General features: G+C 41.0%; 1 protein-coding gene across 8 annotated transcripts in view; it reads left to right on the plus strand.

The window, feature by feature from the left end:
- The first annotated feature begins 314 nt into the window (after positions 1-314).
- The window catches only part of Dis3l2 (DIS3 like 3'-5' exoribonuclease 2), a 322,501-nt gene continuing 298,542 nt past the window's right edge, over positions 315-24,273 (plus strand). For 3 of the 8 annotated variants that reach the window (XM_028876249.2, XM_028876238.2, XM_028876242.2), the window contains exons 1-2: positions 321-383; positions 8,015-8,211. The gene's annotated coding sequence lies outside the window, so the exon portion shown is untranslated. Of the gene's footprint in view, positions 384-535; positions 851-8,014; positions 8,212-23,233; positions 23,299-24,273 lie in introns of those variants that run through there. The other 5 variants (XM_028876240.2, XM_028876244.2, XM_028876243.2 and 2 more) reach the window with 4 other exon arrangements.

The following is a 24,273-nucleotide window of genomic DNA, read 5'->3' on the forward strand; positions in this document are numbered from 1 at the left end:
AGAGTCGGTAACAAGGAAGGCGCTGGCGCTGTTCACCAGCGAGGACAGGAAGCCCAGGGCATCCTTAAGCCTGGTGGCACCGGCACAATGACATCGGCGAGGTGGTGGGTTCAGACCCTGCGAGAGGGACCCCGAGCAGAAAGTGGGCTCGGTTGCCGTCTCCCAGCCGTGAGCTGCCCACGCGGGCTGGTCCACGCACCGCCCCTCGCTCGATCTCACGGCCCTGCCCCGGCGACCACCGCCTCCACCGCCCACTCGCCCTGCGCTTCGCTCTTGGCCCCACCCGGCCACCGTCGCTCCCTGGAACGCTCGCTCGTGACCCGGAAGCGCATTCTCCCTAGCAACTGCGGGTCCGCGGCGGCGCCGGCCTCCGGGGAGCGACGGTGAGGCTCCTGCCCCCTCCCCCTGCGCACGCCCGGGCCGCCGGGCCTGGCCTTCCCGCCGCGCCGCGCTCCGCGGCCCGGGCCGTGCGCCCTCGCCTCCCCGGGCGCCCGAGCCAGGCGCCTCTGGTCGCCTGTCGACGGCTCCGGCCGGGCCGCGGGCCCCTCCGCCCCGCGGGTCCTTCCTTTTGTGGCGCCGTGCAGTGCGTGAGGAGGGAGGCGGGACTGGAGCCGCGGGCCGGGAGGACGCGGCCTCCCGAGGCTCGGGTCACCCGGGGACGCGGTCTCGCGGGTCCCGATGGAGACTGCCTGGCTCGGGAGGGAGGCTGAGCCGCAGCCCCGCGGGCCCGAGCTCTCCAAAGCCACAGATACACTTTGTCCATTCTCCGGGGACGTAGACTCCCGGAATTGTACACCCCGCACCGACGGTCCCCCGAGTTAGCTCTCCAGTTATCAATGAACTGTGCTTGGTTAGTGTATTGTATCGGAGATGTTGTCGCTTCCAGTTTTATACAGAAGGAACTTAACTAACCTTGAGAAAAAATTTCAGTAAAATTTACTAAGTTGGAGTAGGGGCTGGTGTTAATATATCTCTGACGTACACTTCAAAAGATACAGTGGCACCGAAAACCTCCTTTTGAGTCTGGACACGTGGTACTAAGAAAACTTGAGACCTTGTTGGTAACTCCTGACTGTACTTAATGATGGAGTGGAAACAGAGATGTGAATAGTTTGTGGAATTATTTAGGAGTAAAATGCAGGGACTTAATAAGATTCACCATTCAAAACTCTGTCATTTCACTTCAGTTAGTATTAAGCACCCGCAGCGTGACGAGATTGTACACATTGCCCCATTGGGAAGCAATAAGATGACATTTGGTTAAATGCAATGTGTGTGATAGGTATTAAGTGCTGTGTAGTAGGCTAGAAGCTGGAGAAATGAATGTAGGCTGGTATTTTCAGGAATATGTTTATGGATGAAATAATACTCGATTTGCCTCCAAAGTATAGATACGTTTTTTTTTTATTTGTTATTGGAGGGGACTGAACGAACTAAACAATTTCTCATATTCCTTAGGGTTTGGGAAATATTTCCATATGGTGTTCTTTAGTTCATTTTGAAAATTCTAAAGTCACTTGATTCTGATCCATTTCTTTCAAAACACACCACGCACAGATCTCTGGTGTTTTTCCTGAGATCTAAAACAGGGGCTTTGCCGTTAAAGATCTTTGCTTCTGCAGTCGGTTTTATGTTTATGTAAAACTCACCGGTTGAAGTAGAGTTACTGTTTAATGTGTACTTAAGAGGCTTGTGAAATTTTATTCTTTATTTGACTGATATTCTTGAGTGTTTCATATGTAGCAGGCACTGTGTCAGGAGACAATGAAAACAATGGTTACTCAGCAACCAGGTACTATGTTTTACCTGTGGTGTGCTCCGTGTGTGCCCGTGTGTGTGCCCATGTGCGTGTGTGTGTGTGTGTGTGTGTGTGTGTGTGTGTGTGTGTGTGTGTGTGTAGCTTATCAGTCTTTGATGATCAGCACTTGACTTAAGTCTTGGAAGGACATTAGCAGTTCAGATAAGGATTTTAGGCTATTTGCAGATCCACCAAAAATACAATTATGAAGATGAATAAACTTTTAAGACCTTTTAGGATGTTTTATTGCTTTCCTGTAGATATTATATTGTTTAATCTAGTTATTAAACAGATATCAGAATGTCCACCTGGTCCCAGGCATTGTGCTTGGCTGTGGAATTGAGATTGAATACAGACATAATCCTGTTTTTAGCAGATGACCATCCAGTAACCACACATGTTAAGCTGCAGTCGTGATGTGTTAAGAGAAGTCACACATGATATCTGTGAATGGAGATATTCAGGATGCATAGGAAAGGAAGTGCTTCAGTGAGATTGGTCAGCAGGGCAGAGACCCTGGGATGGCAGGGTGGGCAGGAGAGGACCAGGGACGCTAGGTACAGCTTTAGAAGGGAGCTGGAGGCATGTGGAACAATCTGGTAGGACAGAGGGCTGGAGTAGTGGAATGGGGCCAGATTGTGCTGGGCCTTGTAGGCAGCTGAATTTTTCTTTGTGCTTTGAATAAAGAGAAGCCTCTATGAAGGTTTTACTTAGGGACTTAGACTGTGTATAGCGTGGGGATGACACAGTATGCTTGTGTCTGAATAGTTTGCTTTGTGTTTCTGCCACCAGTTAGCATTCGAATTGTGTTCTCAGCCTTTGCTCTTCCAACTTGCTCCCTCTGCTTATTTAGTAAATTTTAATTAAAGAAAATCTAAATTTGAATTTATTTGTGTGTGTGTGTGTGTGTGTGTGTGTGTGTGTGTGTGTGTGTGTGTGTAGGTCTGTGGACAACATGTAGGAGTCTCCTCCTATCAGGTGGGCCCCGGGGGTTGACTCAGGTTGTCAGGCTTTGGGGCAAGTGCATTTACCTGCTAAGCCATCCCACTGCCCCCCCTCATGCTTTATTATAGTTGGAGAAGCTCCCATGGCCCACTAGAAATATGTACCCATTTTTCTTTTACTTAGGAATAAAAAAGAATTTTAGGGATTAAAATAGGCCATTGGGGCCAGTTGATGAGAAATATTTTGAATCAGTACTACTCGGGAATCAGTTTTTGTGCTTTTTTTTTTTTAAAAACTCCTTTGAAAAAAGTAGTAAAATGCATGGTGTAAAACTTACTGTCAGGATGGGAGAGTTAGCTTAGTTGGTAAAGTGTTTGCCGCACATGGGTACCACATCCCCAGCACTCCTGTAAAAAGTGGACTGGTGGCATGTGTTTGTCATAATAGTGCTGAGAAGACAGAAGGATCCTTGTGGCTTACTGGTCAAGCCTAATCTGTGAGCCCCGGGTCCCAGAGAGAGGCTATCTCAGAACAAAAGAAAACAACAACCAGTCCCTCCCAAGTGAAAACCAGGACAGTTTCTGAGCAATAACACCCGAGGATGACTTCCGACTTGCACGTGCTGGCATCCATCCATAGTTCTAGTCATTTCTGGTGTACAGTTGTTGAGTGGTGGTCACTGTTGAATGAAGTGTCACAGGTCTCTAGAGCAATTCATTCTCTTCTTCCTGTTGTTGGTAACCACCGTTTACTCTGCTGTTGGCATTTTAGCCATTCATAGATTTGAAGTGAGTGTTTCACATTTCTCTGTCTGTCCTTCCATTTCTCAGTTCAATGCTGTCAGTTCATAAACACCTAACTTTTCTTTCTAGTCTTTGGATTTTATTCACAGGGCCAGGGAAAAAGGGTTTTTTTAAAGTCTTCTTTTTATTTTGCTAGTAGTGTGGGGAGCCCTGATGCATTGGGAAATGGTCCCTTTCCTTCGTTTTCTGTTAGTTTGTATACAGTTGGTATTTTTTCCTACATGCTTTCAGTATTTATTAGTGTTTCTGTCTGGTCTAGTGTGGGAAGGTTTTTTTTTTTTTTTTTTTTTTGGACTAAAGTATTCATGATACCTGTTTCTTTTTGGTTGAACCTTGGTTATTCCTTTCGTTGACCTTGAATATTTTTCTTGTCTTTTCTTAATATGTTGGCTTTTCCTCTGGCTCATTAAGGACGTCGAGTGTAGTGTGAACAGCTGCAACTTGCATGCTCTTTGTTGTCCTTCCGAGGCACGTCCACTCTGTCTTTCCTTCACACTCCCTCTCCTGAACCCACAGCTGTGAATCAGTAAGGAGAGCACACTCGTGGTGATGACTTCCTCACTTCGTATGTTCAGGAGCTGGCGCTTAGGGAAAGTGGGTAGTTGGAGTTGGTCAGGGTCACATAGCTAATTGTTCAGATTTCAATTTAGGTTTTTTAGTTGTATAACTTGATTCTAGCAAGACAGATAAGTATAGGAGTAAAACAGGAGACAGAGTAGGGAAGGTCCCTCCTCAGAGAGGAGTTGGAAAGAGCACACAGGGTCATGCTGTTTACAAAAGACTTCCAAGGATGCAGGAAGTGTTTGGGATGAGCTTTGGAAGTCAGGAAGTTTTGCAGGCCTCTAGTTTGAGAGAAGCATCTGAGGGGGTGGGTGGGGTGTGTGGGGTGAAGGCGAGTGTGAACTGCAGTGTATGGACTTGGAAAAGTGGGCATGTATTTGATTGGGCGTGGCTGTGGGAAGCAGATGACAAGGGAGTTGGACTGAACTGTGGAAGGGTTTTTTTTTTTTTTTATTTCTGGCTTCAAAACAGTCTTTTGTATGTCTTTAGCTACTGTATGAGTCTGATCCCGGGCAGGCATCTTTTAAAATTTGCCTTCATTACTTAGTATAGTCTTGCACATAATTAATTCACAGGTTCATTGATTGATTGATAGCGTGTTTTCTTACTGTTACTTAGTTACTTTATTAGTGCTTGTGATTGAATTGTTTATTGTATGAGAAGTCTTGAATCTGTGTCCATAAAATTCCTTCCAAAGAAGTCAGCATACTTTATGCTAATTCATTTATTGATTATCTCAGCAGTCAATTTACTATACCCAAAGACGATCCCACTATCACAGGAACTTAGAGTCTGACTTCAACTATAGAGTCATTGGGTAGCTGGTTTTTTTTTTCCCATTAACAATTAAACATTTTTTATGTGTGTGGTTGTTTTTGCTGCTTATGTCTGTGTACCGTGTGTGCAGTGCCCTCAGAAACCAGAAGAGGGCACTGGATCCCTGGAATCCTGGTTACAGATAGTTGTGAGCTGCCATGGGGGTGCTGGGAATCGAACCCAGTTCCTCTGGAAGAGCAGCTAATTCTCCTATCTATGGAGACATCTCTTCAGCCCCAGTGTGTGGCCTTCTACTGTAATAATGAAGGAATGCTCAGTGTGGAGGACAGAGCTCAGGGGTTTTCCTCGTTCTGCTTGGTAGGAGGAGCACGAGCGGTGCTGTCTTTGACTTGGTAGGAGGAGGCGTCTTGACTGGTAGAGGAGCACGCGCGGTGCTGTCTTTGCACACAGCCATGTGCCCACCACCAGCAGAGCTGACATTGACACTGCAGGGATGGGGTAGACTCACTCTCATCTTGGATTGAGAGCTGAGGTTTCATTGACCTTTGGTCAGTTAAAAATAATCAATGAAAAACATTGTACTGTTAAAATCGCAGCATTCATGCAGTGCTTCTACTTGCTTTTACAGGTCTTTCTGTTGTGGTATATTCTGGCAAGCATTATCTTTGTTGGTGTCTGAGGTGATTGTCACCCGCTTGTGTTTGATCAGAGAGTACATTGCTCCTTGTTGTCTCCCAACACTGTCCCCATGGATCTGCAGGTGGCTCCTTAGAAGGACGTCACAGTAGTGAAAGACTGAGTCTCGAATTAAGACCATGAGTGTCATTGCATGTACAGTCTTGTTTGTTTTAAACTATGGGTTTATAACTGAGAAGTTACAAACAACAACAAAAACAACAACAACAACAAAAACAAACAAACAAACAAAAAAAACCAAACCCAAACATGTATAAGGTATCCCTGATGGCAGACAGATACTTTAAGAAATCACTGTAACTGAAGGCTCTTTGCCTCTCTTCTTAATGCCACCTCTTCCTTCTCCTTTGTGAGGTAACCTGAATTTTGTATTTTCTTTATACTTGGACCACATAGTCCATCACAATATAAGTATTTTTCCCTTTGGAGAATGGCTACTTAGTTTTGTGTGGTGGCTCACAACTGAAGTCTCAGCACTTAGGGGCTGAGAAAGGAGGACTGTCCTGTGTTTGAGACAAGCCCTTGATTCAAGGAAAGAAATGTAGACTTAACTACTTTTTAATTAGTTTTTCCCTTGTATTTGATCTTCAGTTTGAACTTTTCAGTTTCTATTTTTTTTAAAAGACGTGATTAGAACTGTGCACACTGACTTTCTTAGTATGACTAATTTGTCATCTGTTTCTTTTTAATGTTGAATCTTTTTGGTCAAGAGCAGAATTTGTTATTTTTTAGGTCATTTAAAAATGTTTTAGAAATTTCCAGGTAGTGGTGGTGTACACTTTTAATTCTAGCACTCAGGAGGCAGAGGCAGGAGGATCTCTGAGTTCCAAGTCAGCTTGGTCTGTAAGAGTGAGTTCCAGGACAGCCAAGGCTATGCAGAGAAATCTGTCTTGAAAACCAAAAAAAAAAAAAAAGTCTTAAAATTTAAATTACATTCTGACTTCAGTGATAATGCTGTATTTATGCCATTAAGTACTATGCTTACTGTTTTTGAAAGATATGTATTCTTAAGAGATTTGCTTATTTTTATGTTTATTTTATATGGATAATTGTTTGCCTGAGTGTATGTCTATGTACCAAGTGTGTGCAGTGCCTGTGGAGACTAGAAAATAGAGGATGTCTGATCCTCTATAGTTGGAGTTACAGATGGTTTTGTGACCCACCACATGGGTACTGAGAATGGAACGTAGATCCTTCAGAGGAGCAGCGAACTCTTTACTGCAGAGACATCTCTTCATCTCCTCTGCCTCATCTTTTGAGACAGGGTCTCTCACTGTTGGGGGGGGGGGTCCTTCCATCTCTTCCACCCTCACTAGGGTTAAGATGCATGTAGCTGTATCCAGTTTTCTTTTGTTCCCCTCATGGGTCCTCGGGATTGGAACTCAGGTACCCATGCTTGTATGACAGACACTTACTAATAGAATATCTTCCTAGCCCCAAGTTTTTCATTTTCTTCTGTGCTTTGGAATAGTTTAACACAGGAAAAAGATATTTGCCTTTGTATTCGTTTATGGTAGACCATGTATTCAATACTTAGCTATTTTAAATATTTCAATATCTTGCAGTTAAAACTGTTGCTGTTCTTCCTGGTCACTTCTCTGGTTTGGTGGGAAGTAGGGAGTAGCTAAGAATCAGATTAATTTCTCTCACTTGTAGAGCTATTGTTTAGTATCATTTAGTGAGAAATCTATTATTTGTTGAAACACCACCTTCAGTACACATAAAAATGTGCATTTGTTTCTTTATTTTTGTTTAAGCACCTTCTAATAATGACCATAGGTAAGGTTACTTGAGAACTAATCCAAAAGAGATTTTTTTAAAACTATTTAGAGGGCCTGCTAATAGACTATTTTGAGTCCTAGGTATTTAGACTTTCTTTCTATTTTGGAAAAGTTGTTGAGATAGAGGTTTTCATTGGATCTCCTGAGCCTGATTATGGTGGTAGATTAATTTGCTGCTAACAGAATACATTTATAACAAAGTATAGTTGCCTCTCATTTTCTTTTCCATTCTAGATTATTGTGTGTGTGTGTGTGTGTGTGTGTGTGTGTGTGTGTGTGTGTTCACCACTTGCACACTTGATGTCCATGGAGTTCAGAAGAGGGTGATGGGTCTTCTAGAGCTGGAGTTATAGATTGTTGTGAGCCACTAGATGGGTGCTGGGAACTGAATTCTGCAAGAGCAACAGTGTTCTTAACTTCTGAGCCACTTTTCCATCCCTGTCTCAGTTTCTGTAGCTCCAGGAGCCTGGAGGTTTCTAATGATGCTAAAGTCTGTTATATGGAGCAGTGCATTTGCTTGTGACCTATGCATATCGTCTTTGAAATCACCTTTAGTTTAGTTATAATGTCAAGCAATCCTTATATTGTTTAAGGAATAATGACAAGGAAAAAAGTTTATGTATATTCAGCATATTTTTCTTGACTCTTTTCAGTCTGTGTTGGTTGAATCCACAAGGTAGAACCTGTGAGTATGGAGGGTCTAGTGCACCACTGAAGGCTTATACGACAGAAATTCACTGCTAAAGCTCTGGAAGCTAGAAGCCGATGTCCAGGTGTTGGCAGAGTTGACTCCTGAAGGCTGTGAAGAATCTGTTCCATCTCTCCCTCTCCTAGCTTCAGGAGGTTGCTGGTAATCTTTGACATTCTTTGGCTTTAGACACATCATTCTAGTGTTTGCCTTAATCTTCACATGATGTTATCTCTGGGAGTGTGTCTGTGTTCAGATTTTTCCTTTTTACAAAGTCAGCAATCATTGGGTATCCCCACTCTTTTTTTTTTTTTTTTTTTTTTTTTTTGAGACAGGGTTTCTTTGTGTAGCTTTGCACCTTTCCTGGAACTCGCTTTGTAGACCAGGCTGGCCTCGAACTCACAGAGATCCGCCTGGCTTTGCCTCCCAGTGCTAGGATTAAAGGCGTGTGCTACCACCGCTGCCGGGCAGGTATCCCCACTCTTATTTGACATCATCTTAACTAATTACTTCAGCAGAACCAAGTAAGGTTTAGGATTTAGGACTTCAACATCTATTATGTTAGTCTGCTGTCACTATAATAAAATATCTGAGATAACTAATTTATTTTGGCTTATAAATTTGGAGTTCCAGCCTATGAAGAACTAACCCTGTTGCTTTAGGACTGTGATGAGGTATCACGTCATGATGGGAACACATGGCAAACCTAAATTGCATATGCTGTGACCAGAGAGCAAAAGAAAGAAGGGGAAAGAGGATTCCATAACCTGGCCCTTTTCTGGGCTTCACTTCTTAAAGGTTCTGCTACTTCCCAATGCCTTTAACACATGGCTCTGTGGGAGATATTCAAGGTCATAATTATAGCACTTTCCTTGCTTCTGCAGACAGTGTATCTACCTGAAGGAACTGGGTGGGTCTAGGTGGCAGTGGTTTAGAAACCACTGTAGTTTGAAACTGGGGCTAATGTGGGAAACTCTTGACTAGGAATAAATAGATAAATGAGGTTCTGTTATACACTGATCTTCACTGACTGAGAACCTGAAATTTATCAGAGAGCGAAGCTTCACAAAGATAGATGTTTCTGGGGCCCAAGGAAGAATGCCCTGTTAGAATCTCTCAGAGTTGATGAAAAGGATTCTAAGCTCCAGGAAAAGAATAAAGATTTTGAGCTAAGGAAAAAATCTTAGCTCCTCACCTCTGAGAACTGGCTTATGTTTGTTTAAAGTACAATTGACCTTCGTATCCATGGGGTCTGTACATAATGATTCAACTGACAGAGATCGAAGTCATTAGATTTGAATCTGCACTGAACAGGAGTGCTCAGGATTTATACTGTATTGCAAATTTAATGAATATAAAGACAATTCTTTCACAAACATATATGCGTGTGTTTGTATGTATTTCTCTCTGTGTGCACATGTGCACATACATGCATGTTTGTATGGTGGCTAGACAACAGCCCCCAGTATCTTTCTCAGGGAGGCCATCCGTTTCCTTTGAGATAGAGACTCTTATTGGCCTGGAACTCAGCAATTAGGCTAGTCTGGCTGTTCAGTGAGCTTCAGGGATCCTGTCTGTGCCTCCGTGATGGGATTACAAATGCCAACTAGCATGCCTGGTGTTTTACTTGGGTTCTGAGGATTGCACTTAGGTTCTGTGCTTGTAAGGAAGTGCTCTATTGATTGAGCCATTCCTTCCCCTGTTAAGATAGTTTAACGTATATAGACAGATGGCCATAGATGTAGCTCTTATTCCATTTAATATAAGGGACTTGGTCATCTTTGGATTTTGGTATACATGGGGTCTTGGAACCAGTACCCCAAGTAGAAAGACTATGTTTAAGGCCTTGAGAGACTAGGAACCACTTTTGAATTTCCTTTCTAGAATCTTTAACTTCTCAAGTAAAGGGAGAAGTGGAGACTGAAAACTGAAATCAACGAAGAGTGAAGATGTCCTTCTGGGGGAGAACTGGAGAATGCTGTTTCAGAGACCCTTGCTAGAGACAGGCCTTACAGTCAGTGGAAACATGTTGTATGTGAGCTATGCAAGGATTTAAAAGGTAGAAAATACAAATGGAGTTCTTTATAGAGTTTTCTAAGCGGGGCGGTGGTGGCGCACGCCTTTAATCCCAGCACTCGGGAGGCAGAGGCAGGCGGATCTTTGTGAGTTCGAGGCCAGCCTGGGCTACCAAGTGAGTTCCAGGAAAGGCTCAAAGCTACACAGAGAAACCCTGTCTGGAAAAACAAAAAAAAAAAAAAAAAAAAAACCCAAAAAAAACCCAAAAACCAAAAAACAAAACAAAACAAAACAAAAAAACAACCAACTAAACAAACAAACAAACATAAATATTCATTTCTCTGGTTTAAATGCTCAAAGTGCACATGCATTTTGATTCTCTTGTGTTCAACAGTTACTTTGTTTCTGCTCTGTGTGCCTTTTCTCCCTGTAAATGCTGGGAGTAAACTGCATAAACCTTTACCTCCAAATATTTCAGTGAGTGTTTGCAAGAGTAAAGACATTTTCTTAGATATGCACAGACATTATCAGTTTAATTTAACATGGATACTACTTCTGCCAGATCCACTGTCTCCTACATTTTTATCACCTGATACTAAGGTCTCTTTTAGTATCTTTTTTCTCTTTCCATTTTAGTATAGTGTGTTATCTTATGGACTACTCAATACAGCTTTACCAGGCACATTTTATTCTTATTGACCTGTATGGGTGATGGAACCAAGGCGAAGAAAGGTGAGAGGCTTTGTCCAAGTCTCAGTTTTCCTAAGAGAAAAGAGACTAGATACAACTCGGGTGTTTTGACTCTCAGGGTCTCTTAACCGCTGAGCTGTGTAGTCTTCTATTAGCTCACGGTAGCAGTGTTTTAATTTTCTTATGTTGTTGGCATAAACAAGTGTTACTTTATTTGTTTGAGAGTATTCCATCTATTTTGTGATGATTAGATATTTATCTCTTTCAAATGGAGCTAACAGCCTATTTGCATCTGATTAGTGTTTATGTTACAGCAAGTAGTGATATTTGAAATGAAGCTGAGCATTTGAGAGTTGAGGAGACCCTAGTAAGATGCTGGTGTCTGCCCTTCAGGAGAAAGAAAGATTGTTCTTTCAGGATGTTCTTCAGTGCTCTGCTCAGTCTTTAATTCCTAAAAGAAAGAGTTTCCTCTCCCTGCAGTTTTATCTTTCTGTTTTTTAGGCTTCATTGAAGGCCATTCCTCACCTGCAGTATTATCAATAGTATGTATGCAGGTTTGTCAAGCTTGTAGTTGTTGTGGGAACTGTATCTCTGGCTTCTTCACATCTGCCTTCTGTGTGCCAGGCCTCTGTATGATTGCAGCTTTTGAATTTAACATACATCCAGAGGCAGCAAGATCTTAGTGATGTATTTTCTTCAGTGATAAGTTGAATACTTGCAACTTGAAAAGGTAAAATAATCATAGGAATTTCTGAGCATTTCTGTGGAACTGACTTGTGCTCTGACCTTCTGCTCATAAGAGTTGCATGACCACTGGCTCACTTCCCGGGTACCATGGCCATGGTTTATTTTGTCTCCCGTAGACATACAGATTCTAGGGGGGTCAGAGTTATACTTCAGTATTTTTGAAATTATTTCAGTTATTTGCTTTTCTTGGATTTTACTGTTTTTCTGTATGTACCTGACATTGTTAAGCACTGAATTCATGGGATGGCTCTTGTGAGTGATGGTGTTACCAATGAGCTGGTTTGGGTTATTTCTGACTCTGTCTGGGTAGGAATGTGAGTAGACAAAGAGTGGCTGTTTTAGTGTTGGTGGTTCTGGGCCCTTGAGAGCTAAGAGTCTATGAGTTAGACCAACAGACTTATCCCTCTGAATCCTGAGGAGCTTATGGCTCCTAGTTCTAGCTAGAGGCCAGAAACTTTCAGTCCTAGATGCTTAGGTTGGGGGTTTACTGTTCTGAGCATTAACTGATAGTGGTGCAACACTCTCAGCAGGCAACTACAGTGCATTGCAGTTGCTATGCCTTGATAGCAGCAACAGCTGCAGCAGATGGCCAGTTCTTAAGCCCCGAGAGCCTGGACCCATGACTTTCTAGGGAGTCTTCGTCCTTAGAGCTTGGCGGTTCCTGAATTCTTCTAATTCTCATCTTTATCTCATAGTCTTGGGTTTCAACTTCCTTTCATCTTCTGATATTGTCCTCTGCCATCTCAACTGCCTCACTCTCTGTAGAGTTTTAGTCCTCATTTGCTTCCTGTAAGTTATCTGCTTTCTTGCCAATGCCATCTCCTCTTTGTACTGTCAATTTAGCCTGATGTTTCTACTATAAAAGTCACAAGAAGAGACTGTTGGGAGAAGCCTTCTCAAAAGGTGTTTTAGTTGATTTTAGTTCTTAGTTGATTTCAAAGTAAGCTGTTCATATCCTGGTTATATAGTTGGGAGATTGTGTGTAGGAGGGCATGTGTGTAGCATGGAAACGAAAGATAGAGTTGGACCAATCATAGTGCTGTGTCCAGTTCCAGCAATCACAGGCCCTATATAGGGACCAGTCACCGGCTTTGCATAAGGACCAATCACAAGTTCCACATTGCATATTTACTTGCTTCTTGCTAAGTTACTGAGGAGTAACTTGAGTGAGAATAGCTTCAAGGTTATCTAAAGATTACGGAATCTTGCCTTGATTGGAATGTTGCCTTCCAAGGCCAGTGCAGGCTATCTAGAGCAGTTGTGACTGGAGCAGTACCTCCTGGAGCCAGAGTTGTGGCTTTAGCTGCAATGTTCCTGGCAGCTGGCATGTTCTCAGAGTGATAAAGTGTCTGAAGTAGCTGGGCTGCCTTGAGGTCAGTCTAGCCAGCTGTCAGAGCAGAGGCTGCTAGGCTGATAGTCCCTACTCCGCACTGCCAGAAACAAGTGTTGTCTATCTACCTCTGTTCAAAACCTTGAATAGTCCACTCCTCCAAGTCCCAGTGCTTTGCTCATTTACAGGAAAGAAAAATGGGACATTTATAATAGACTTAGAGCTTAACACAAAACCTGTGTTTATGGAATTATTTAGCAGTCCTTGAAAGCAGTTAGCAGACTTTGCCACCAGTCCCTGTCTCAGGGCTCTACAGAGTTGGGTCCCTTTGATCTCAGTGGTAGTTTTTATCTGGGAAATGTGGAAAAGCTGCAGACCTTAGGGTCACTGTCATCCAAACTCATGTTGAAAAGTGCAAATGTAGAAAGTAATTTCTTCACAGAAATAGGAGCTAGATCAGGGTTGGCTTTGCTGGGCCTCTCAGATCCATCACTACAAGCTGGACAGACCAGGTTGGCTTGGGGGCCATTGAGCTGCTCATACCTCACTGTATGTCTGAACTTAGTGCCTTAGGCCATTTACTGTTCAGAATTTTGTGTCCTGCATTCCCCTTTGATTCTTGAATGATACTAGATTTTTTTCTCTGACTTTGGGCATTTTGAGGTGTAGTTGTTTGTGACTTTGTATGTCTTCTTCTAGGAGTGCTGTCTAAGACATGATACAGACCTTATGTTGTAGACTAGAATGTGGCTGAGTCTGTAAGTAGGAATTTCCAGATGTTTGTAGTGTCAGCCCTGAGAGTGTTATACGTTATTATAGCAGCACTTTACCAAGGACAAAGTAATGATATGACTGATCTTAACAAAACCAACTTTTGTTGTTACTAACTCACAGAAGCCAGCTTGATAGTAATATTTTGTGTCAAATTTAAAGAAAGTTTTGACAAACACTGGCATTTTATTTGAAATGTTATGAACCTAGGAAAAGCTAGTTTCAATTCTTGTATATTTTAGTCATTTTGTTCAGCAGATTGTAGGTTATGAAAGTCACATATTTTTCAAATTGCAATGGTAAAATTGGCTGGGTAGGCAGGCTTCACAGTCCTCTTTCTTTCTGTCTTATTACTGTTTAGATGATGGCGGTGATTACTATTGAAATGATGCAGATGACTGGTAGATGAGTTTTTTTTCAGTTCTCATTAAGTACCTGTTTCTCTATCACACCATGAAATTTGGATTGTTCCTATAGTAGCCCTGCTTCATATAATTTGTAGTTTATGTACGTAAAGGCTTTAAGTAGTTTTTTTTCTTTTATGTGCACACATGTGCATGCGTGTGTGTGTGTGTGTGTGTGTGTGTGTGTGTGTGTGTGTGTGTAAATATGTATATGTATAGAAGCTGGAGGACCATTGCAGGTATCATCCTTGAGGATAGGGTCTTCTTGGTCTGGAGTTTACCAATTAGTCTAGACTGGTGACCAGTGAACCTCAGGGATCCTCCTGTTTTTGCCTCTGCATCACTGGGATTACCACGTGCTTCACCGTGTGTAGCAGGAATCTTAAAAGTTCTTATTAATAAAATCAAACCTGAGGCCAGGTATTGGGGTGAATGCTGGAAGATCAGAGAAGCAGAACAAGCCACAGCTACCCCACCTTGCCAGTTCCTCAGCTGATCCTGTTTCTTCAGACTGGAAGCCTCTGAGTCCTCATCCAGAATGAATCTCAGCTGAACTGCTGCTCGAAAGCCTGAAAGCTTAACCAGCCAAATGCTTCTAGTTTCTGGTCCTCACGCCTTATATACCCTTCTGCTTTCTACCAACACTCCCAGGGATTGAAGGCTCGCTTTCTGGCATTAAAGGCGTGAGTCACCATGCCTGGCTGTTTCCAATGTGGCCTTGAACTCACAGAGATCCAGAGGGATTTCTGCTTCTGGAATGCCAGGATTAAAGGCATGTACTACCACTGCCTATCCTCTATGTTTAAAATTGTGGCTATTCTCTTCTCTGACCCCAGATAAGTTTATTAGCGTGCACAATATTTTGGGGAACACAATACCAACATAACCATGCCCAACCTTTTTATATGGTTTGTGGGGATTGGACTCAGGGCTCTGTGTTACAGAACAAGTACTTTATAGATGACCCTCCCCTCCCCCTTCCACAGGCTTATAGCTGTAGTTGTTACTGAGTTGATTGCTAAATAGGATATTTTGACATTATGTCTGGGTCTGGTGGTATAGGCCTATAACACAAGCTACTCAGGAGACTGCAGAAGGAGAATTGCAGTTCAAGGCTAGCCATGGTGGATAACTTAGGGACACTCTCTATTAAAACACAAAAATTGAAGAAAAAAGAAAAAGGCCTGCTGATGTAGCTCAGTTGTCTAGCATGCATGAGGCTTTGAGTTAAATCTCTGGTACCATAAAGACAGACAGGCAGACAGTAAGAATTTTGGACTTTGTAACCCATAATTGAGAGTGTTTTTTTTTGTTTTTTTTTTTTTTTTAAAGAGATTAAAGAGTTTTTTCATTAATTTATTATAATTTAAGATGTGGGTTCTTGTTTCGGGGTAGATGAACATATTAGCTATTAATTCATAGTTGATGAACCTGATAGTGAACATATAGATGATCATCAAAATGTTTCCTACCCTCCCCATTTATTCTTGACCATAGCTCTCATTTTGTAGCCTAGGCTGTCTTGGAACTCACTATATAGCCCAGGTTGCCAAACTTATAGCTGTCTTCCTTACTCAGCCTCCCAAGTGTTGGGATTATGGGCATGAGCCACTATGCCTGGTGTGAATATGTATTTATTTTAAAAATTTAAATTATTGTTCTTGTGTATGTGTGGTATATTTGTTAGGATTTCTGCTGCTGTGATGAAACATCATGACCAAAAGTAACTCAAGGAGGAAGGGGTTTATTTTGCTTATACTTCCTATAAGTGTAAGAATTGCCACAGTTGTGGCAATTCTGATTTTTCTCAGGAAGAATGACTTGTATATCAGTATGTGACTATTTTGTGTTCTTATTTGCATGCTCACTGGATTTCAACTTTGCCTTAGGTATGTTAGCTGTCTGTATTAGAGTACAGGACCTGTCCATTGTAGACCAAACCCTTAAAGTTTGGCTAGGCTGAAGCAGTAAAGTTAGAGAAAGAAGGGGCGTCACCAGCTGTCAGCTGTAACATATATATATATATATATATATATATGTGTGTGTGTGTGTGTATGTATGTATGTATGTATGTATGTATATATGCAGGTTTTCAAACTTTTGTGAAAAAATTTATACACAGAGGTAGAGAGATAGTGTGTGGACCGCCCCTCCCCCCATTATAGATCCTCAAAAGTCAATACTTGGGGTATATTCCCCTTACCCACCTTTAAAATTTATCTTCCATTTGCTGACATACTACAATGCATACCTCTCCAACATCATTTAGAAACACCACACACACACACACACACACACACACACACACACACACACACACAGACACAATCTCATTCTGCAATGTGAATATTTTCCTATGTACACAGTGCTGTTGCTGTATCTAATACAAAGTTGGTTATTCTCTGCTGCTGTTGGTTATTTCTATCTAATATAGAAAGCATATTCATGAGTTTTTTAAGTTCTTTGAACGTGCAGAGTCTGTTCTCCTTTGGTCTCATGCCTTCTGAGGCTATGCTCTGAGGCATTCCCATAGTGGACTTAGCTCTAGTATAACTTTCTCTAAAGAGGTGTTTCTTAATAATCACCACAATTAAACCAGTGTCTTCTTTCCCTATCGTGTTCACTGGTCATGTGTGCAGTGTCTTATCATTCTAAACTAGAAGTACCATGACAAACAGGGGTGTGGTCATGCTTATTGCTTTCCATCCAGGGCCTGAAGAAGGCATAGCATGGAATGATAAATGTTCGTAAACTCGACATTAATAATAAGTGATTCCAAAATTTGCTTAGTATTTTGTAGCTATTATCTTTTCCTACTACTGACTTCTGTCCCAGAGCCTTGCTCCTCTCAAGATCTTCAGCAAACAGCTGTGCTAGTAGAAAGTGCTGGGTTGTTGTCCCTTTCAGGACATTTGGTCCTCAAAATCCTCAAAATATTTTGTAAAATATAAATGAGTAAAGATTGTGTTTTACTGACATAACTCTTGAGATCACTTTTATTTGGGCTTACAGCTAGTAAATCTGTTTTGGTTTATGTGAAACAGGATGGAATGATCTTTAGCCCACATATCCTTTAACTGATTATTTGAATAGTTTCATGCATTATGTATTCCATGCTGAGGTGCTTAAAATTGTTATATTGTCAGTTGTTGGGAATATTGTTTAGTGTGAGAAAAATGTAATTCACCAAAGCAGATACGACTCTAAAGATGGGTTCTTTAAAAAATGTCACAGATGGGCTGGAAACACGGCTCAGCAGCAAAGAACACCTGCTGCTTTTCCAGAGAACCTGGATTTGATTCTTAGCACCCATATGTCGGTTCACAACCACCTATAACTCTAGTCCCAGGGAATCTTCTGACATCATCTTCTGGTGTCTGCAAGTGCTAGGCATGCTCACGGTGTACAAACATACATGCAGACAAAGCACCCACATCCATAAAAAAAAAAATTAAAAGATGTATAATTACAAGGGCCTAGTGTATAATGGTCCTAGATTTGTTCTTCAGCACTAGGAAGGAAGGAAGGAAGGAAGGAAGGAAAGGAAGGAAGGAAGGAAGGAAGGAAGAATTAAGAATTGTAGGCCTACAGGAAAGATTTTAGATTAGGGGTTGGTGAGATGGTTCAGTGGCAAAAGCACTTTCTGCTAAGCCTGATGACCTGAGTTCAATCCCTAGGACCCATAAGGTAGAAGGAGAGAACTGACTTCTGTAAGTTTCCCTCTGATTTCTGCATGCCTGGTGTGATACAGGTGTAGACACACACACACACACACACACACACACACACACACACACACACACACACATGCACACACTAGATGAAAGAAGAATGTTACGAAGAGGAGGCAATCTTTTTACCACTGAAATTCAGCCTTATTCCCAGCCCCTGTCCATCATATTTGTGCTTCCTTACCCCAGTCTAGAATTGGCCGTATTTCCAAAAAGCTGTGGTTCCTGTTAATGTTAGATATTGCTGTTGGACCATCACTGACTCTAGGCTCTCAATAAATAGATGTGGTGGTTTGAATGAGAACGGCTCCCATAGGCTCATATGTTTGAACATTTGCTCCCCTGTTGGTAAATCTGTTCGGGAAGGATTAGAAGTTGTGGCCTTTTTGGAGGAGGTGTGTCACTGGCAGGCTTTGAGGGTTCAAAAGACTTGTGCCATTTCCAGTTGTGCTCTCTGCCTCTTGCATATGGATCAAGATGTGAGCTCCAGCTCACTGTCACTATGCGTTCACTCTGCCAGTGTAGACTGTAACCTCTAGAACCACAAACCTAGTGAGAATCTCTTTTATAAGTTGCTGTGGTCATGGTATCTTATTACAGCAATAGAAAATTAATTAATACAACAGAGGTAGGCAAGAATATATGTATATATACTTGTATGTATTTATGTATCTATAGACACATTTCTATTTTTATAACTATTTTTAAACCATTGAGTTATGCTATATCTAATTCCATTGCAGTTTTTAGCTTTTATACTTCCTATATTTGTAATTTCTTTCTTCAGCATTGACAAACCTGATTTTTTTTTTTTTTTTTTTTCGAGACAGGGTTTCTCTGTGTAGCTTTGCGCCTTTCCTGGAACTCACTTTGTAGACCAGGCTGGCCTCGAACTCACAGAGATCCACCTGGCTCTGCCTCCCAAGTGCTGGGATTAAAGGCGTGCGCCACCACCGCCCGGCCAGACCTGATTTTTATTATCCACAAGTTTTTACTTACTTGTTCAATCCTAGAATATAGAGACTGTCTTAGAATTGCTAATTTATTCCTTTGTTTTATACTAGTTGTGAAAAAAAAATCTAGAAACTGGAATTTAACTTTTATGTGTACTACTTTTTTTTTTTTTCATCCTTTGACTTTAGCTAAAGGTTGTGCTCAAAGCTTCTTGAAGCTGGGCAAGATGGGGCACACTTGTAATTTTAGCACTCTGGAGGCTGAGGCAGGAAGATTGCATGGTCCAGGTCTGCCTGGGTTATATGGTGAGACAGTTTCTTAAAAAACAAACAAAAATAAAAAGAGTACTTGAGTCAGTATGTAATCTAAACCCTGACTTCTCTCTGATGCCTCTTGGGAATTATTTTTTTAAATTGACAAATAAAAAATGTACATAATTTATGGTATAAATATGACATTTTGATATATGTATCCATTGTGGTATTACTGAATCAGCTGTGCACTACCTCACATACCTATTTTCTTGTGGATGAAATTGTCTAAAAATCACCAATTTTCAAGTAGACATGTTATTAGCATATAACAGAACTCTTTGTTTTGTATGAACTTTTTTTTTTAATACAAAAAAAGAAGAAGATATACAATTGGTTGGGTAGGGAATTTGGATAGATGTTGGAGGAGTTAGGGGAAGAAGGTAAATAGAATCAACACCCAGTGTTTGAAATTACCAAATAACTAATAAAATGTTAAAAATACACAGCATAAAATTCTCAAAGAATTATCAAAAACATCATATTAACAAAGATGCTGAATTTTTTGCAAATGGATAAAAAATTATGATATTTTAAACCTATGCAATGCTTTAAATCAGAAAAACATGTAAACTTTATGTAGCACATTCTTTTCATAATTGCATGAATTTTCATATCCTTTTAATACTGCTAAGTTTTTAAAAATATTTTTAGTGTCATGAAATATCATAAAATGAATTTTGTAACAGAACTCTTGAACTTACACCTTTGCTTTAACTGAAATCTTGTATCCTCTGACCATTATCTCCCCTGTACCTTCTGCTCCTCCGGTGACTGTGATTTGACTTGCTACTTTTAGGAGTTCAGCTGTTTTAGATTCCTTGTATAAGTGAGATACTGTGAAATTTATCTTTATGTACAGTTTTATATAGCACCTCTAGGTTCATCCACGTTATCACAGCTGACAGGTCCCCACCCCCTGCTTTACAGCCCTATAGCATTCCATTGTATACATACCACATTTTCTTTATTGTGTGTGTACTAACGGGTGCTTAGGCTGACCCCAGAGTTTGACTTTGGCAATAGTGCTGCAGTGGCCGTGGGAGTGCAGATGTCTTCCTATGTGGTGGCTTTACTTCCTGGGTATGTGTGTAAAAGTGGGATTGCTGGCTCATGGCACAGTACAGTTTTATCTTAACAATCTGAGAGACTTCCACTTTGCTTTCCTGAATAACTAATAATTAATGTTTCCACTAGTTGTGTAATTGTCTTTTCTTTTACCAACACTCGTTACTGTTTGTCATTCTGCTCACAGCCATTCTAACAGCTGTGGGATGGTTTCTCATGGCAGTTTTCACTTGTGTTTCCTTGTGACATTGGTGTTCAGATACCTGCTGGACAGCTCTGTGTCTGCCTTTGAAAAACGTCTGTTCAGAACCACGTGCTTTTTTCTGTGCTAGGAAGTTGATTCAGTTCCATGTGTATTTTGGATATTTATGCCTGATCAGGTGAACAGTTTGCAGATGCATCTTCCAGTTCCACAGCTGGAATCCTTAGACCCTGGGTTGCTTCCTTTGCTGTGCAGATTTGTTAGTTTGATGTAATACTGTCTGTAGTTTTGTTCTTTTGTTCTTGCTATCTGTCCTTTGGGGTTTGTAGCTCAAAAAGAGCAGCAGCAGAAGCCAAAACTTTGTCCCAGATCGGTGTCACAGTGTCTACCTCTTTCTTTCTACACATGGTATTACACTTTCAAGTCTTATATTTAAGTCTGTAATAATCTTGAATTGAGTTCTTTTATGTAATGGTGTAAGACAAGAGTCCTAACTTTATTCTTATGTACATAGGGTTCTAATTTTCCTAGTATTATTAGGGACCATCCTTTTCCTGTTGTGTTTTCTTGGCATTTTTGTTGAAGATCATTGGTTATAAATGTGGGTGTTTTTTTCTGAGCTCTTCTTTTTCATTGACCTGTGTGTTTCCATGACAGAACCACACTGCTTTGATTACTACAGCTTTGTGATATACTTTGATTTTTAATTTTATTATATTCATTTGTATGTGTGTACAGGCCCACATGTGCTCGTGTGTGTGTGTGTGTGTGTGTGTGTGTGTGTGTGTGTGTGTGTGTGTACCTGTGTGTGTGTGTACCTCTGTGTGTGTCATTGGGTTATGGTCCCATTATGCCAAGAACAGGAAGCAGCCCAAGCCAATTTAGGCATTGTGCTTTGGATTAGACAGGCATAGCTACTTGGGTAGCAGGCATTAGTGCCAACAGTCTTTCTCTTGACACTGCTGTAATGTAAACTGTTGCTTTCACTCATAGGATGTGCTCATGTCCACTGCATTGATGCTGTGTTGAGATCTCTTTTCTCTGTCATCACAGAAAATTCTATGTACTTCTTTAGTGCTGGATCCTCTCCATTGAATACCAGGTTACCAGCATTCTTAGTTAACTGTATCGTTTTGGTAGAACATATCCTTTAGCTTTGTAAGACTAAGAGGTCTTAAAGAAAAAAAAAAAAAGAATATGAGGTCTTTGAAGCCTGTGCTTCTAAAGATGTCTTTATTCTATCTCTATACTGCTGTGGATATCACTATATATGCTGTGAATGTGTTGCTCTGATTGGTTAATAAATAAAGTGCTGATTGGCCAGTAGCCAGGCAGGAAGTATAGGCAGGATAGAGAGAGAGGAGAGTTCTGGGAACAGAAAGGCTGAGTCAGGAGTCGCCAGCCAGACACAGAGGAAGCAAGATGTGAAGGCAGAACTGGGAAGTGGTACCAAGCCACATGGATAAGCATAAATAAGAATTATGGGTTAATTTAAGTGTAAGATCTAGCTAGCAAGAAGCCTGAGCCATTAGGCCAAACATTTTTAATGAATATAAGCGTCTGTGTGTTTATTTGGGTCTGAGCGGTTGCGGGCCCAGATGGGACTGGAGAAAACTCCAGCTACACTATACTTCATTAGTTTCATGAAGTATATGAATAATTGTAAGTTTGAATAATTTCCCATAACTATTGAGGTATAGTTTACATACACAAGATGGTTCTGGTGCTTATATTCCTTCCTAAAGGCCCATGTAACTTCTGTTGAGCTCACAGAGCTCCTGGTGGTGTTTCTTGGAGCAGTTTCTACTGGGGATGGACTTTCTCCCTTATCTCAAAGTGTTTTCTCGCTTGCCATTATTTGTGAAGGATTTTTACTGCCTATAGACTTCAAGGTTGATGGCTTTGTTTGTTTGTTTGTTTCAGGACTTTAAGTGCTCTGCTGTACAGCAGAGTTTCTTTTTCTTTTTTTCTTTTTTTTTTTTTTTAAGATTTATTTATTTATTATGTATACAGTGTTCTGTCTGCACATATCCCTGCAAGCCAGAAGAGGGCGCCGGATTTCATTACAGATGGTTGTGAGCTACCATGTGGTTGCTGGGAATTGAACTCAGGACCTTTGGAAGAACAAGCAGTGCTCTTAACCTCTGAGCCATCTCTTCAGCCCTGTTTCAGGACTTTAAAGATATTGTTCCATTGTCTTTAGCTGTTATGGAAGAAGATATTATAAAAATAGAGTAAATCTGCCATTCAAAGTGTTGTTCCCAAGTGCCTTGTGCTGCGTGTCATATGCCATGTGCCCTTTCCCTTTGCTTTGCAGGTGGCTCCTTTGACTGACAGCTTTTCAGCAGCTTGTTGATGGCAAGCTAGATGCAGTTTCATTGGAGACTTTATTTTTGGGAACCACTGATTTTCTTGAATCTGTATGTCTTTTGTCAAATCTGTTTTAAGTCACTATTCAATTTTGAGGGAATTTCCCCTCCACCTCTTGGAACTCCAGTTATCCTTATATTTGAGCTTTTGATGCTATCCAGAATCAATGAATTCATCTTTGTGGTTCAGTTTTATTTCTGTCTTTCAGTCTGTATGATTTCTGTCAGTGAAGGTTACAGATACTTTTATTCTTTTCTATTTTTCTGTCACACTCACCTACCAAATATTTTATTTCACATAGTATAGAAATTAGTTTTAAAATTTGTGTCATAATTTTTTTTTGTTGAGATCTCTTATCTTTATGGTCATTTCAAGTGTCTGTCTTTTACCTCAGTGAGCATAGTCATAGTTGACTTAAAGTTCTAATAATCGTAAGCTCTGAGTTATTTGAGAATGGATTGTGTTAATTTTTCCCCATTAGAATAGATCACATTTTCTGGGCTGTATATATTTCAGATATTTTGGGATTGTGGTGTTTTTATTATTTAGTTTTTAATTTTTTTAAAGAGACATCTTATTATTTTTCCCAGGCTGCCCTTGGACTTCTGTGTTGAAGGTATTCTTTCCTCCGTCTCCTAAGTCGCTGGGACTATAGGTACATGTGCCTTGTATTGTGTATTAAATATAGTTAATACTATCTTTTCAGTTCTTCTTGAGAGGCTTGGTGTTTTTTATTTTATTGGTAGTGTCTGAACACCCTGCCCCCCTGCTTTAGTTTCAGATTTCTTGTCTTCTGTAAGAGATGGCTCAAATCTTGGTTCCCATTTTTCAGTCTTTGTGATGCTACCTTGAGTTTTTCTTACATATACAAAGTTAAGGGTCCAGTGGAGGCTTAGGTGATGCTCCTAGTGATTAGAAGAGTCTTGTCTTCAGTTGTACTGTTCTGGAGAAGCCCCAGATGCTTCAGCAGATTGGTGCTGCCAGCCAGTCTGTCTCCGTCTGTTTATTCATTAGAATTTATGGGTAGTTGTTTCTGCCCCTGGCCCCCAGAGTTTGTATTTATAACCCAACTTACTTTAAAGTCACCTTTAGGCTTTGATGTCAAGTGTGAGCGAGTTCTTTCCTCAGGAGTTCACCTGGTGTGATATTGAAAAGCTCTTAGAGATGAGACTAGAAAGGGATGCTACGGTTCACAGTTGCAGCCAGGGAAGAAGCGTGCAGGTTTAGAACCCTTCCTCAAAGTAGCCTTTATGTTTTAGTTGAAACATGAGTTGTTGAAGAAGAGGTCAGTGGGTAAGAGATCTACTAAGAAACTTCTGTCATCTTGATGCCACATTACTGCAGTAACCTGAATTCAGACAGTTAAAATCAAGCTGGAAAGGAAGGAATCTATTTAGGAACATTGTGAAATTTGAATAGACAGAATTTGGTAATATGGTAACGGAGGGAAACAATGAGACGACTACTGTTTGCTGCTGAGGGATGGTAATGATGTCATTAAGCTGGACGCAGTACACAGGTGGAAAATTTAGTTTGAGAGAATAATAAATTGCATTAGAAACATGTCGCATTCCGAGTGCTTGCCAGGATTACTCAGCAGGAAGTTGGAAAGTTGAAGAGCTTTGGAGAG

The sequence above is a fragment of the Peromyscus leucopus genome, chromosome 13, assembly GCF_004664715.2.
Source record: "Peromyscus leucopus breed LL Stock chromosome 13, UCI_PerLeu_2.1, whole genome shotgun sequence".
Taxonomy (NCBI): Eukaryota; Metazoa; Chordata; class Mammalia; order Rodentia; family Cricetidae; genus Peromyscus; species Peromyscus leucopus.